The sequence below is a fragment of the Corythoichthys intestinalis genome, chromosome 14 (genome assembly GCF_030265065.1).
Source record: "Corythoichthys intestinalis isolate RoL2023-P3 chromosome 14, ASM3026506v1, whole genome shotgun sequence".
Taxonomy (NCBI): domain Eukaryota; kingdom Metazoa; phylum Chordata; class Actinopteri; order Syngnathiformes; family Syngnathidae; genus Corythoichthys; species Corythoichthys intestinalis.
The window spans coordinates 6,813,065-6,825,526 of NC_080408.1; the positions used below are offsets into that span (position 1 = coordinate 6,813,065).

At 37.5% G+C, this 12,462-nt stretch overlaps 1 protein-coding gene across 5 annotated transcripts in view; it reads right to left on the reverse strand.

Moving 5' to 3' along the window:
• camsap2b (calmodulin regulated spectrin-associated protein family, member 2b) overlaps positions 1-12,462 on the reverse strand; it is a 94,073-nt gene that overhangs the window by 63,824 nt on the left and 17,787 nt on the right. The gene's annotated exons all lie outside the window — the stretch shown is intronic.

Sequence of the window (12,462 nt, forward strand, 5' to 3'; positions counted from 1 at the left end):
GTCACCGTGTAGCATTTGCGATCGCTACACAAAATACCAATGTAAATTGCCCCCAAGAACGGTCAGAGACGTAAGACAACCAGAAGATATAATATATAAAAAAAGACAGGGCATATGGTGGTAAAGGATAGCTTGTTGAAACAGGAGAATGTCATTGTCACAGCCCTCGACACTCAAGCCATCTCTTTAACTGAACATTTGTATGCTCATCCTAGGGCTGGGCGATATGGCCTAAAGTACGTATCACGGTAAATTGAGCAGATTTACCTCGATAACGATAAATAGCGATAAATTCGCCCAAGCTGACTGTTATATAATTTGAAAATCTGAATCAATGCGTGAAATACAAATTAATTGTTTCTCTTTGATCTATTTACCAGATTTCAATTTAACACATTTAAACAACTCTACATGTAGTCTAAACATTAAGTATATAAAAATTTCTTGTAAACCATAAGAATTCATGTATGAACATTTATAACAGCTTGTATGACTTGAACAATGTACAACATTATAAAAATCAATACGACGACTGTGCAAACATGTCATTGTAACACAAATGACTTACAGTTCGAACACAACACTTAAGACAAACTACTTATTGTTAATGGCTGCTGTGACACAATTACTCAACACAAGTGTTTACTTCAAAGTTTCAGGTTTTTTTCCCCCAGAGCATTTTTTAATGCATGCATACACACATGCAACCCCCCCCCCCCCCCCACACACACACACACACACAGACACACACATTAAAGCTATATTGCTATTTTGCCAATGAAACATTTAAGATTTTACAATGGCAGTAATAACACAGAATGAAGCAAGCACAGAGAAAAATAGCTGTGGCCAAACGGTCATATTATAGGTTTCACTGTTGCATTGTAATTTATGCTTAATGCTTTACCCTCATAAAATGTATCAAAGAAATCACACCCAGATACAAAATAATGTGACATACAAATTGCTAGATGCAGTCCGTGCCCAATCCACTCATTAATTTCAGCCGTTTTGACAAGGTTAGAGCCGCTATCCGACTCCATCACGTTCATTTTATGGCCTAAGCCGCTAGCGTTAGCCTGTGGCCTGGCTACCAGAAGAAAGCACCCTCTCCTGAAACTGTGAGAACCATGGAGGAAAGCTGGTGAAAGCCCGTTTGTAGGACGCCAAGAGTCTACTTAATGTTGGGTGAAAGTTTGGTGAAGCTCCCTTAAGCCTGACTCATCACGTTTGCTTGTAGCGATAGCTGCTAGCGTTAGCCTACCGGGCTTCTGCTTGCTTGAGTTCCTGATAACCACGTGAGTTTGTAAGTAAGCACACTGACTGCTTTCTTAAAAGGGAATGAACATAGCCGAACAACACAGTCAAAATGGGATGAAAACACTATTTTTCTTGTTTTAATAAAGAGCATATGACACGAGAAAAAAAGTCTTAAATGGCATTATTATGTGAATTAGAATCATATTTTGAGAGGATTCCACTATATACAACAATTTAGCAAAGCACAGATGACGAGAAATTAGTCTTTTAATCTGCCGGTTAGCCACGCCTACCATTATAGGGCTTTAGCGTCCCCAACAGGTGGGTGACGTCAGCGGTAAACTTGGCTCATCGATTTTACTATTCAGCCCATTGAGGGGAAATTATTCAGAACGAGGAAAACGCGACGAAGAAAGACGCAAAATGTAATTGTTTCAGTCTCTCTACTCCAATATTTTTACAGGATATTCTTTTTACCCAAGTATTTTTCCCCAATAGCTATATAAATGGCTTGAGAAGGACCAGTCAGCCCGTTGAGGGGGAACTATTCACAACGAGGAAAACGCGACGAAGAGAGCGGCAAAATGTCATTGTTTCTGTCTCTTTACTTCAATATTTTTACAGGATACTCTTTTTATCCAAGTATTTTCCCCAATTGCTAAATAAATGGCATGGTCATGACAAATAACAGTCTTGTGCTGAATGGAATATGAAATAATAAAAATGCATTTATTCAGGACGACATGGCAAAATTACTCCATAATGGTCAAAACTGTCGACTTCACCTTTACTGTCGCACCTCCCGAACGATATTTTATGACACCTAAATCGGACATATGTCATTTCCCTTCCCCGGCTTCGGAGAACGTAAACAAACCAGAAGGCGTGACAGCTAGCCGACATGCTAACCCGAACCAAGTGATGTTTCAAAGTCTTCAAAGCGGAAAATCACACATAGCTATCCTGGATTATTTGACATGACGACCCGGTTGTCGAATGTCTTAGCGGATCGGCAAACCGCCCGGCGGAGAGCAATTTACAGTTCGTTCCCCGGAGGAGGGTGGCTGGAGTTGTTGTGCAGCTAACGTGCTGCTGCTAATGTATTAGGAGAGCTTTTTACATGCCTATCAACGATCAAACGTAAGTAGTCCTTCATTTAAAGGAAGTTTGTAGTGTTTACTTTGTAATCGCTGTATTCGTATTTGACATAATACAAAACAAGATGTTTACTCACTTCCTCGTAAGTCCAATGGTCCCACAGTAAATATCCACGGTGAATGGGAACCTTTTGAAACTCCAAAAAGGCGCATACGCCTCTCCCTCATACAGAATGATTTTTCTGCAGCCGTTTGGCTGGCGTGATGCGAAAAATAAACGTATTAATCGGCAAAATCAGCTGAATCCTTCGTCCTCATACACAACAGTACACTGTAGCGTGAAGAGGACGTCTTCTACCGTACACGTCACAGCGCCCTCCTCCTCAATGCAAGACCGAAGCCGGAAGTCACTCATTTTCCTGGCGCGGGATTCAAAAAACTAAATAAATATAGCGATAGCTTCCACACACATCCAAGCGGTCCATATCATTCAGGAGCATAAAATACCGTGTGTATTATGAAATAAACATGCTTTTTCGTGTCACAGGCACTTTAAATTACCGAATTTACCCACATGGCCAAAATTACGTCAGTCATCGTGAAGAATTTCGGTAAATGTAAATTTTCGGTATACCGCCCAGCTCTAATTCATCCACATCTTTACGATTGAATTTGGCACCAGGGACATCATTTTTGGACAGAATTGGTAGGTTTAGCTCCCAAAAACCTGTCAATTTTGTGAAGACTCTTATATCCCGTGAATGTAAAACGTTCAGTCAGAGTTGTGTACAAACACTTTTGATCGTACACTGTACACAAAACCAAATTCCTTTAAGTTGCCACATTTTGTAAACATGTTTCAGACATTTCAGCCTTGTACAAACATTGCCCAATATTCGGCACAGCATGCAGAGTTAATGCAACTGGCTGGCTGACTGACGGAGCTTGGGCCAGAGCGGCTTTAGACTGACGATCCAGCAAAGATTTCCATTCAAAGCTACTGCTTTTTTTAGTGACTGAAGCTTCTGGAAGCTTGAGTTTGCATAAAACTCCTTAATCATTAATGAGGGCAAGAAGCTTATCGAAGTATGTGAGGGTGCTCTAGGCAGAGAGGCCTAAAGATTTTTTAATATACTGTACTGCTAGTGCACAAAGGACATGGCTTGTTTTGACAGTGACACATGTGACTAAGACTGTGACAATATATCGAAAGGCCGCGACACTATGTAGCTCAAAAGGTTATCGATATGCTCCCGCCAGTGGTGTTACCAGGATGCCAGGTGTGGGTGGGCATTAGTCTTACCTGGGCGGGCAAAAAAAAAAAAGCCACAATGCTCAAGTAGGTCGAAATCCAGCGTAGGGCAACTGCACTGTAAAACATGTTTTGTTTTCTCCGCGAGATAACTGTTGTTGTGATTTGGTCTAAACAAAGAAAAGTTGATTTGATTTCATTTGACTTAGACCACATCCATAACAGTATGGACATGCAGGTGACAATGTTTTTTTTTAGGTAACCTGTTGTGGTTTTATTATTATTATTTTCGTTATTCTTTGTTCCGCAGCCCCTTTTAGCTCAATTTGACCCCCTTAGAATGCTTCAAAATGCACCAAAATCGGCAGGCAGTTCAAGACAGGTGCAGTCTTTGATACAATGTAAAGACAAATTCCAAATACACAATGTAGCGCCCCCTGGCAGTCATTCTTTGTCCCGCCGACGCTTTGAGCTCTACTTTGACCCCCTCAGAATGCTTCAAAACTCACCAAACTCAATAGCCAGTAGAGCAGTTCCAAAAAAATCGATTATTACATGCAACACAATTCAACACGTGACGATTCGATTACGATTCATAAAGGTTCAAAAACGATGATTTTCACTCATAACTTTATGAGAGCCGCTCGTACCGCACACCTTTAACGGACACACGCACAACGTTATGATGGATGCTCCCAGTGCCTAGGAGAGAGATTTCCTCTTTTTTAAAAGACTGGAAAAAATAAATTTGTGTATGAGACAGAAGAGAGATAGTTGTTGCTCCTTGTCTTTCAGATGTCCAGCAGTAGTTTTAAGGCATTTTAATTGAAAAATGTCCTGATGATGTAGGAGGACATGACGTGCAGTAATGCCTATAAGAGGTGAGTACACGAACCCTCTTGTACTGTTTAGCCCTTATTGTTGTAGTTTTTGAGATGTTAATAGTTAGCGCCGAGCGCTAAGCTAATTCGCTAACGTGTATTTCATATGCAGAACGTGTAAAACCATGACTAAGTGCAGCGGTAGCACTACAAACATGCGAAATAGTACAGAAATCTGTTGTTGAGGGAGAGAAGAAAGTGCGTGCGCTGTAATGAGTGTATGTGTGTGGCGGTGTCAAGAACAGTTGTGATTTCCACTTGTCACTCCAAGAGTTACACAAGGGAGGTAACACTGTGAAAACAAAGTATATTGGTTAAAAGAAGTCTTATTTCTAAAGACACTTTGTTTGTTTCCAGAAAATGTGGAATTCATTCCACCAGTGTGAATTTTATTGTATTGTTTAGAGAAATAAGTACTCACTTTAAAATGGTTAATGTTTTTGTACTTTCTTGTAAAAAAAATAATAAAATAAAAAAGCAGCTTAAGGGAAGCTTTTTGTTGTATGGGCATGTTTCCATCTTTCCTGTTGAATCATAAGGATATTTTCAATAAATAATGGACATAAATTTGTTTGACTACTTTATAATCAGTACTGTACGATGCATCAATAATCGTGATAATCGCGATTACTGCAATCATCGTCAATACCGTGATCATCCTTCAAAAATCGAATCGTAGCACCCTGAATAGTAATCGAATCGAATCGTGGGGTGCCTAAGATGGCACACCCCTAATAGCCAGGTGAACACTGGTGAAAACTTTGAAGAAAAAAACAAAAACAAAATATGCGTAAATGTGTGTAGCGCCCCCTAGGAGCAAAACCAACATTTCATTTCTTTTTTTTTTTTTTTTTTTTTGAGGTAAAAGAGGTAACAACTAGGGTTGTTCCGATCATTTTTTTTGCTCCCGATCCGATCCCGATCGTTTTAGTTTGAGTATCTGCCGATCCCGATTTTTCCCGATCCGATTGCTTTTTTTTGCTCCGATTCAATTCCAATCATTCCCGATAATTTTTCCCGATCATATACATTTTGGCAATGCATTAAGAAAAAAAATGAATAAAACTTGGACAAATACATACATTCAACATACAGTACATAAGTACTGTATTTGTTTATTATGACAATAAATCCTCAAGATGGCATTTTCATTATTAACATTCTTTCTGTGAGAGGGATCCACGGATTGAAAGACTTGAGACTTTGTATATTGTGACTAAATATTGCCATCTAGTGTATTTGTTGAGCTTTCAGTAAATGATACTGTAGCCATTTAACTGTTCTGCCCAAATGCATGATGGGAAGTGCAACCACGACTGTGCGTAGTGGCACCAATTGATATATCTTCTCTGCGTTGGGAAGCAACATAGGGTGTTAACGAAAAGATCAATAACTACCGTTCTTCCCACATTGCTTCCCATGATATTTCTAATTGTTGAGAGAGGGATTTTAAGGTTTTAGCCAATTAATAAGAGGCTCCAAAGAACGCCAAAATTGTCTCGACTCATTTTACGCTGCCTGTTAGCTCTATGTATAGGTAAAACGGCGCCATTATAGATTGAACGCGACAATGCGTGAGTGGGTCGTGCAGCGCATGCGTTAATTGCATTAAATATTTTAACGTGATTAATTTTTTAAAAATTGATTACCGCCGTTTACGCGATAAATGTGATAGCCCTACTTTAAGCCAAAACTAATGGATGAATGTAAGACATTTTGTCTTTAACGTTAAATACAATTAGAAAACGATTTAATTGAAAAAAATATATATATTAAAAAAAGGCATGTCCGATATTTTTTTGCCGATTCCGATTCTAAAGATGTCCCGATCGATCGGGGTCCCAATCAACTGGGACATCTTTAGTAAAAACGCAAAGGTTAAAACTTAGAACACATCAGTACTGTATGAATGGGATACCATACGCGGTGCCCAGACTGCCATTCGTACTACATCCAGTTTTCTTTGGGTGGACAGAGCGTGTCTGCGGGTGGGCACTGCCCACCCCTGCTCCCCCCGGTAATGCCCCTGGCTCCCGCCAAGAATCAATATATCATTTTAAAAAGGTTTTACTGTTTAAAAATACAAGGAACTAACAAGTCGCTACTAAAATCTTCCAACAGAATAGTGTCTACGTTAGCTCATTGATAGTTTTGAGTCATAATTTTAATGTTTTGTAACCGAGTCTGACAAGTACGTGCAAAATCCTGCTGTAAAATCACTTGTTGTGCTCCCGTTTTCTAACTGTGTCCCCGTTTGAAGTTGGCACTTTTTGGTTTGGGGATAAGGAAGCTATTTGTGTTTGTATTATGAATGCCTTTCAGCAAGGACAAACATACCTTGTGCAATAATAATGAGGATGATAACTGATGGTCTTTCTAGTTTGACCGCTATGCCATTTTCACACCCTTATAAGGTATGTCTGTCACCATGCGTAGGGTGGCCTTCTGGCTTCTGTGCACACATGCACACATCCTGACAGCACTTGGTGTTTTAAGTCCATGCGACAGTTTGCAGGTGTCTGCTAAAAAGTGCATGAAGCCAGCGTCCTCTGACACCAGGGATTTCATGTATAAAGCAATATTCCTAATGCCAAACAAAGTGTTATTATGAAGGATTCGTGCCCTTTTCCAGACAAATTACTACTCAATGGTTCTGTTCTCTCTTTTAATACTCAACAGATAATTAAAAGGGGGAGGTCATGCTTACATTGATGGTCTGACAGACTTTGCAGTGTGTGTTTAATAAACAGGGGAGGGGTGGCAACCAATTCACGCGTTGACTCACTGAGAGAGTCCGCCCTCCACTCTGCTGCAGTATTGCACGTCATGTCCTCCTCCTTTGCTTCCACCCTCGTGCTTTTCCATGCTTTTTCCTTTTCCTCCTTGGCTCGCTCTTCCGTTTAATGGTTTCTACTAGTCAGCATAACCACCCCACCCCCTTTTTAGCATCATTTCGTCCTAAGACTGACTGACTGACTTACTGCCACACTCCTCCTCAACATGAGTTATTCCTCTTATAGTCAATGGAAAAGCATGAGGTCACCATTTTCATGGCCTATAATTCAACTGAAATGAAAAGCAAGAGCTTTGGCACAGAAAGTTGTAGATATACACAGCACCTCAATATCCATAAAGGCTGAAAACGAAAAGTGGTATTTGGTATATGGCAATATGGCTTTTGGCATGTAGCATGTTTTTGGCCATGTGGCAAAATTGATTTTGGTATGTGGCATTTTTCTGGTATGTGGCAAAATGGCTTTTGGTATATGGCCTTTTTTGTACAGTGCCTTGCAAAAGTATTCGGCCCCCTTGAATCTTGCAACCTTTTGCCACATTTCAGGCTTCAAACATAAAGATATGAAATTTAATTTTTTTGTCAAGAATGAACAACAAGTGGGACACAATCGTGAAGTGGAAAAACATTTATTGGATAATTTAAACTTTTTTAACAAATAAAAAACTGAAAAGTGGGGCGTGCAATATTATTCGGCCCCTTTACTTTCAGTGCAGTAAACTCACTCCAGAAGTTCAGTGAGGATCTCTGAATGATCCAATGTTTTCCTAAATGACCGATGATGATAAATAGAATCCGCCTGTGTGTAATCAAGTCTCCGTATAAATGCACCTGCTCTGTGATAGTCTCAGGGTTCTGTTTAAAGTGCAGAGAGCATTATGAAAACCAAGGAACACACCAGGCAGGTCGGAGATACTGTTGTGGAGTTTTGGTATATAGCGTTTATTTTTATTTTTTTTTTGTATATGGCATTTTTTTGTACATGGCATTTTCTGCAAGCCATGCACGACCATGTCATTGACATCTCTTTTTCTGCCATTCAAAATGAATGGAAAATTTGGACGTGAATAGCCATCAATGGCATGGACGTGTACGGCCTGCAAAAATGCCATATACCCAAAAAAATGTATATACAAAAAAGGCCATATACTGTACCAAAAGTCATTTTGCCAAATACCAAGAAAATTTCATATTTCTAAAGTCCTTTTGCCACGTACCAAAAAAAAAGTGCCACATGCCAAAATCCATTTTGCCACATACCAAAATCCATTTTGTCATATACCCAAAAAAATGTCACATATAAAATAAAAAGGCCATATACCAAAAGTTGTTTTGCCACATACCCAAACAATTCCATATACCTAAAGCCATTTTGCCACATAGCAAAAAAAAAAACAAAAAAACAAAAAAAAAATGCCACATACCAAAATCTTTTGTCATATACCAAAAAAATGCCACGTATCAAAAAGGCCGTATGCCAAAAGTCATTTTGCCAAATACCAAAAAATACATATACCTACAGCCATTTTGCCACGTACAAAATAAATAAAAAAATAAATGTCACATACCATAAAGAAAGGCCATATACCTAAAGCCAATTTGCAACGTACCAAAAGAAAAGAAGCCCACATACCAAAACCCATTTTGCCACATACCAAAAAAAAATGCCACATACAAAAATCCATTATGCCATATACCTAAAAAATGCCACATACCAAATGAAAATGCCATATACCCAAAGCCATTTTACTATGTACAAAAAAAGCCACATACCAAAATCCATTTTGCTACATACCAAAAAAATGCCAAATACCAAAAGCCATTTTGCCCATTTTGTCGCATACCATCAAATAACTCCACGTACCAAAATCCATTTGGCACATACCCAAAAAAATGCCACATACCAAAATCCATTTTGCCACATGCCCCCCGAAAAATGCTACACCAAAATCAATTTTGCCACATACCAAAAAAATGCCACATACCATATAAAAAGACATTTACCAAAATCAATTTTGCCACATACCAAAAAAAAAAAATCCATGTTGCCAACACCAAATAAAAATACCATACTGTATACCAAAAGCCCTTTTGCCACATACACCTCCCCCCCAAAAAATGCGACATCCTAAAATCCATTTTGCCACAAACCAAATACCACTTTCGTTCTCACTGTCACTGTCACTTCTCACTTCAGCAACTAGGAATTTATGGGAAACGGAATTGACCAAGAAATGTTAAGATCCCAAGAAGCTTTCACAAGAAATGCGTCTGTTATACATTAGCATCATGTCTTGAAATAAGATCAGATCAGTAATCGAAAGGGGAAGTTCAGAATTTTTGACATTAGGCTTAATTTTCGAGTTAGTGGGGGTTTAATTCGTTGGTGGAGTATAAAATTCCGTGCAGTTTGTTAGTTATTTGTTGGTTGCAGGGCTCTGGAGTGACTAAGCTAGCATGAGTCAACGGTGGGAAGGAAAGGGATTTCCCATCCACCAAATCAATCACCTTGACACACAGTACTGTTGACTCTTTGACCACGACATGGCTTCATTTGAACAGTTAGATCTGTTAATATTGTATTTTTATCGCCATGCTAGCAAACACCATTGACTTGTGCCAGCTTAGCTTTTTTCTCTTTATTAGTTCTTTTGTAGAATATCATAGAATGATTTCCTGATCATTTCTGTAGCGCCATATCATGATATCTTCGTTACCATGAGCCTGGTATCGCAAATCGTATCTAGTGCCACAACGATTAATCGATTAACTCCAGTAATTCGATTCGAAAAAAAGCCTTGAATCCAATTTTGCTGCTTCAAGGATTAATTTAATTAGAGTGGCGTTGTAATGCTTTGTTTTGAAAGTGATTGGATTGAGTTATATTGATTTGGGTGAATACGCTGCCCTCTCGTGGCAACAGTGAATATGATATAAGTCATTTAACATGGCTGAATACAGCTGCTCCCTGTTAAGAACAACATCAGGTAAGTTTTTTTTGAGCTAATATGTTTTTTTTTACGCATCAGTACTTTATTTTATTGGTATATTGGTATATTTAGCAGTTTTCTTTTTGTTAAGAGCAATCGAGAAAAAAACGTTAGCATTTTATAGCATTTAAGCTAGCGGACTTTTGCTATGCAAGTTAGCCAATTATTTGTTTGTTGTACTTAGAGCCTCGTTTATCAAGTTTTTTGACATTGTTTGAGGCCAAGTGCCGGCGTTTTAATTTATTTTTAAATACATTTATTTCTCTTGTGAAATGAATTCTGCGTAGTTTGAAGAAACACTTGGAAAATTTGTTTTGTTTTTGCATATAATGCATTTAAAGTGCATTCTTAGCAAGCCTTTGTTTTACATCTCCTTCAATTTATTCTGCAACGCATAAAATGTTTCTAATCCGATGACTCGATTTTTTTGAACTAACTACTTGATATATTAACCGATTACTTAAACAATTGATAGCTGCAGCCCTAATCGTATCATGAGGTACCCAGAGGTTCCCACCATACTACATACGGTATACTGTGGAAAGACTGAATATCAATGTCCTTAACTCATGGTTTAGAATGTCTTTAACCATATGTTAAGTGCAACTGTGAGTCATATTTGTGGAAAGATTCATTCTGGTTGTAATTTATAAGCTACACATACAGAGAGGGAATATTAAAACAATAGCCAGAAGCAGGGAGCAAGTGTAGGCAGGTGATGAAGCAAGAGACAGAGGAATGAGAGCTTGAGAAGGATGATAGAGGGAGGAGTCTGGGAAGGGAGGGGAAGGCACACCGCAATGCAGACACCTTTTGAAGTGACGGTCGCCAACCATCTTGATGCCACATGTGCTTTCATCATGCCATACAGTAAAATACTTCTTGGGAACTCTTTAACTGATCTTAACCATGTTTTGCTACGGAATAATATGGCTGCCAAACCAAAAACAAAATTCAGTACCATGTTTCATGATATTATCATGTAAAAAAGTGATAACAATCATGTAAAAATGTGAAGACTCACATAAATATGTGAAAACTATCAGGTAATAACGTGATAATTATCATGTAAAAATGTGATAATTTTCATGTAAAAACGTGATCACTATCAGGTAAGAACGTTATACTTATCATGTGAAAACGTGGTAACTATCAGGTAACAACCTGATAATTATCATGTAAAAATGTGATAACTATCATGTAAGAACGTGATAACTAGCATGTAAAAACGTAAAAATTATCATGTGAAAATTATGTAGTAACGTCAAAATCACCATGTAAAAAATTACTGTCAGGTAAGAACGTGGGAAAAAAAAAAAAAACTTATCATGTAAAAACGTGATAACTATCAGGTAACAACGCGATAATTATCATGTGAAAACATGATAACTATCATGTAAGAATGTGAAAACTATCATGTAAAAATGTAACAATTTTCATGTGAAAATGTGAAAATTATGTCATAACGTGATAATTATGTAAAAAACGGGATAACTATCAGGTTAGAAGGTGTTAATTATCATGTAAAAACAGAACTATAATGTAAAAATCATGCGAAAACGTGAAGCTTGTCATGTGAAAACGTGAAAATTATGTGAAAATGTGATTACAGGTAACCTGATAATTATCATTTAAAAACGTGATAACTATCATGTAAAACCATTACTGTCATGTAAAAATGTAAAAATTGTCATGTGAAAACCTAAAAATTATAATCTAAAAACATGATCACTATCTGGTAACAATGTGATAATTATCATGTAAAAACATAACTATCATGTCAAAAGGGAAAGATTATTATGTGAAAACGTGAATATTATCATGTAAAAAATGATAATGTGATAAATATCAGGTAAGAACGTGATAATTATGTAAAATGTGAAAATTATCATGTAAAACGGGATAGTTATCAAGTAAAAACCTGATAATTATGTAAAAATGTGAAAACTATAATGTAAAAACATGACAATTTTCATGTAAAAACATGATAATTTTCATGTAAAACGTAATAATTATCAAGTAAAAATGTGACAGTTATGTACTGTAAAAACGTAATAATTATGTAAAAAAGTGATAATTATGTAAAAATATGAAACTATAATGTAAAAACATGATAACATGACATTCATAAATAGAATATTGTTCATGTAAAACGCACCATCATGTAAAAATGTGATAATTATGTAAA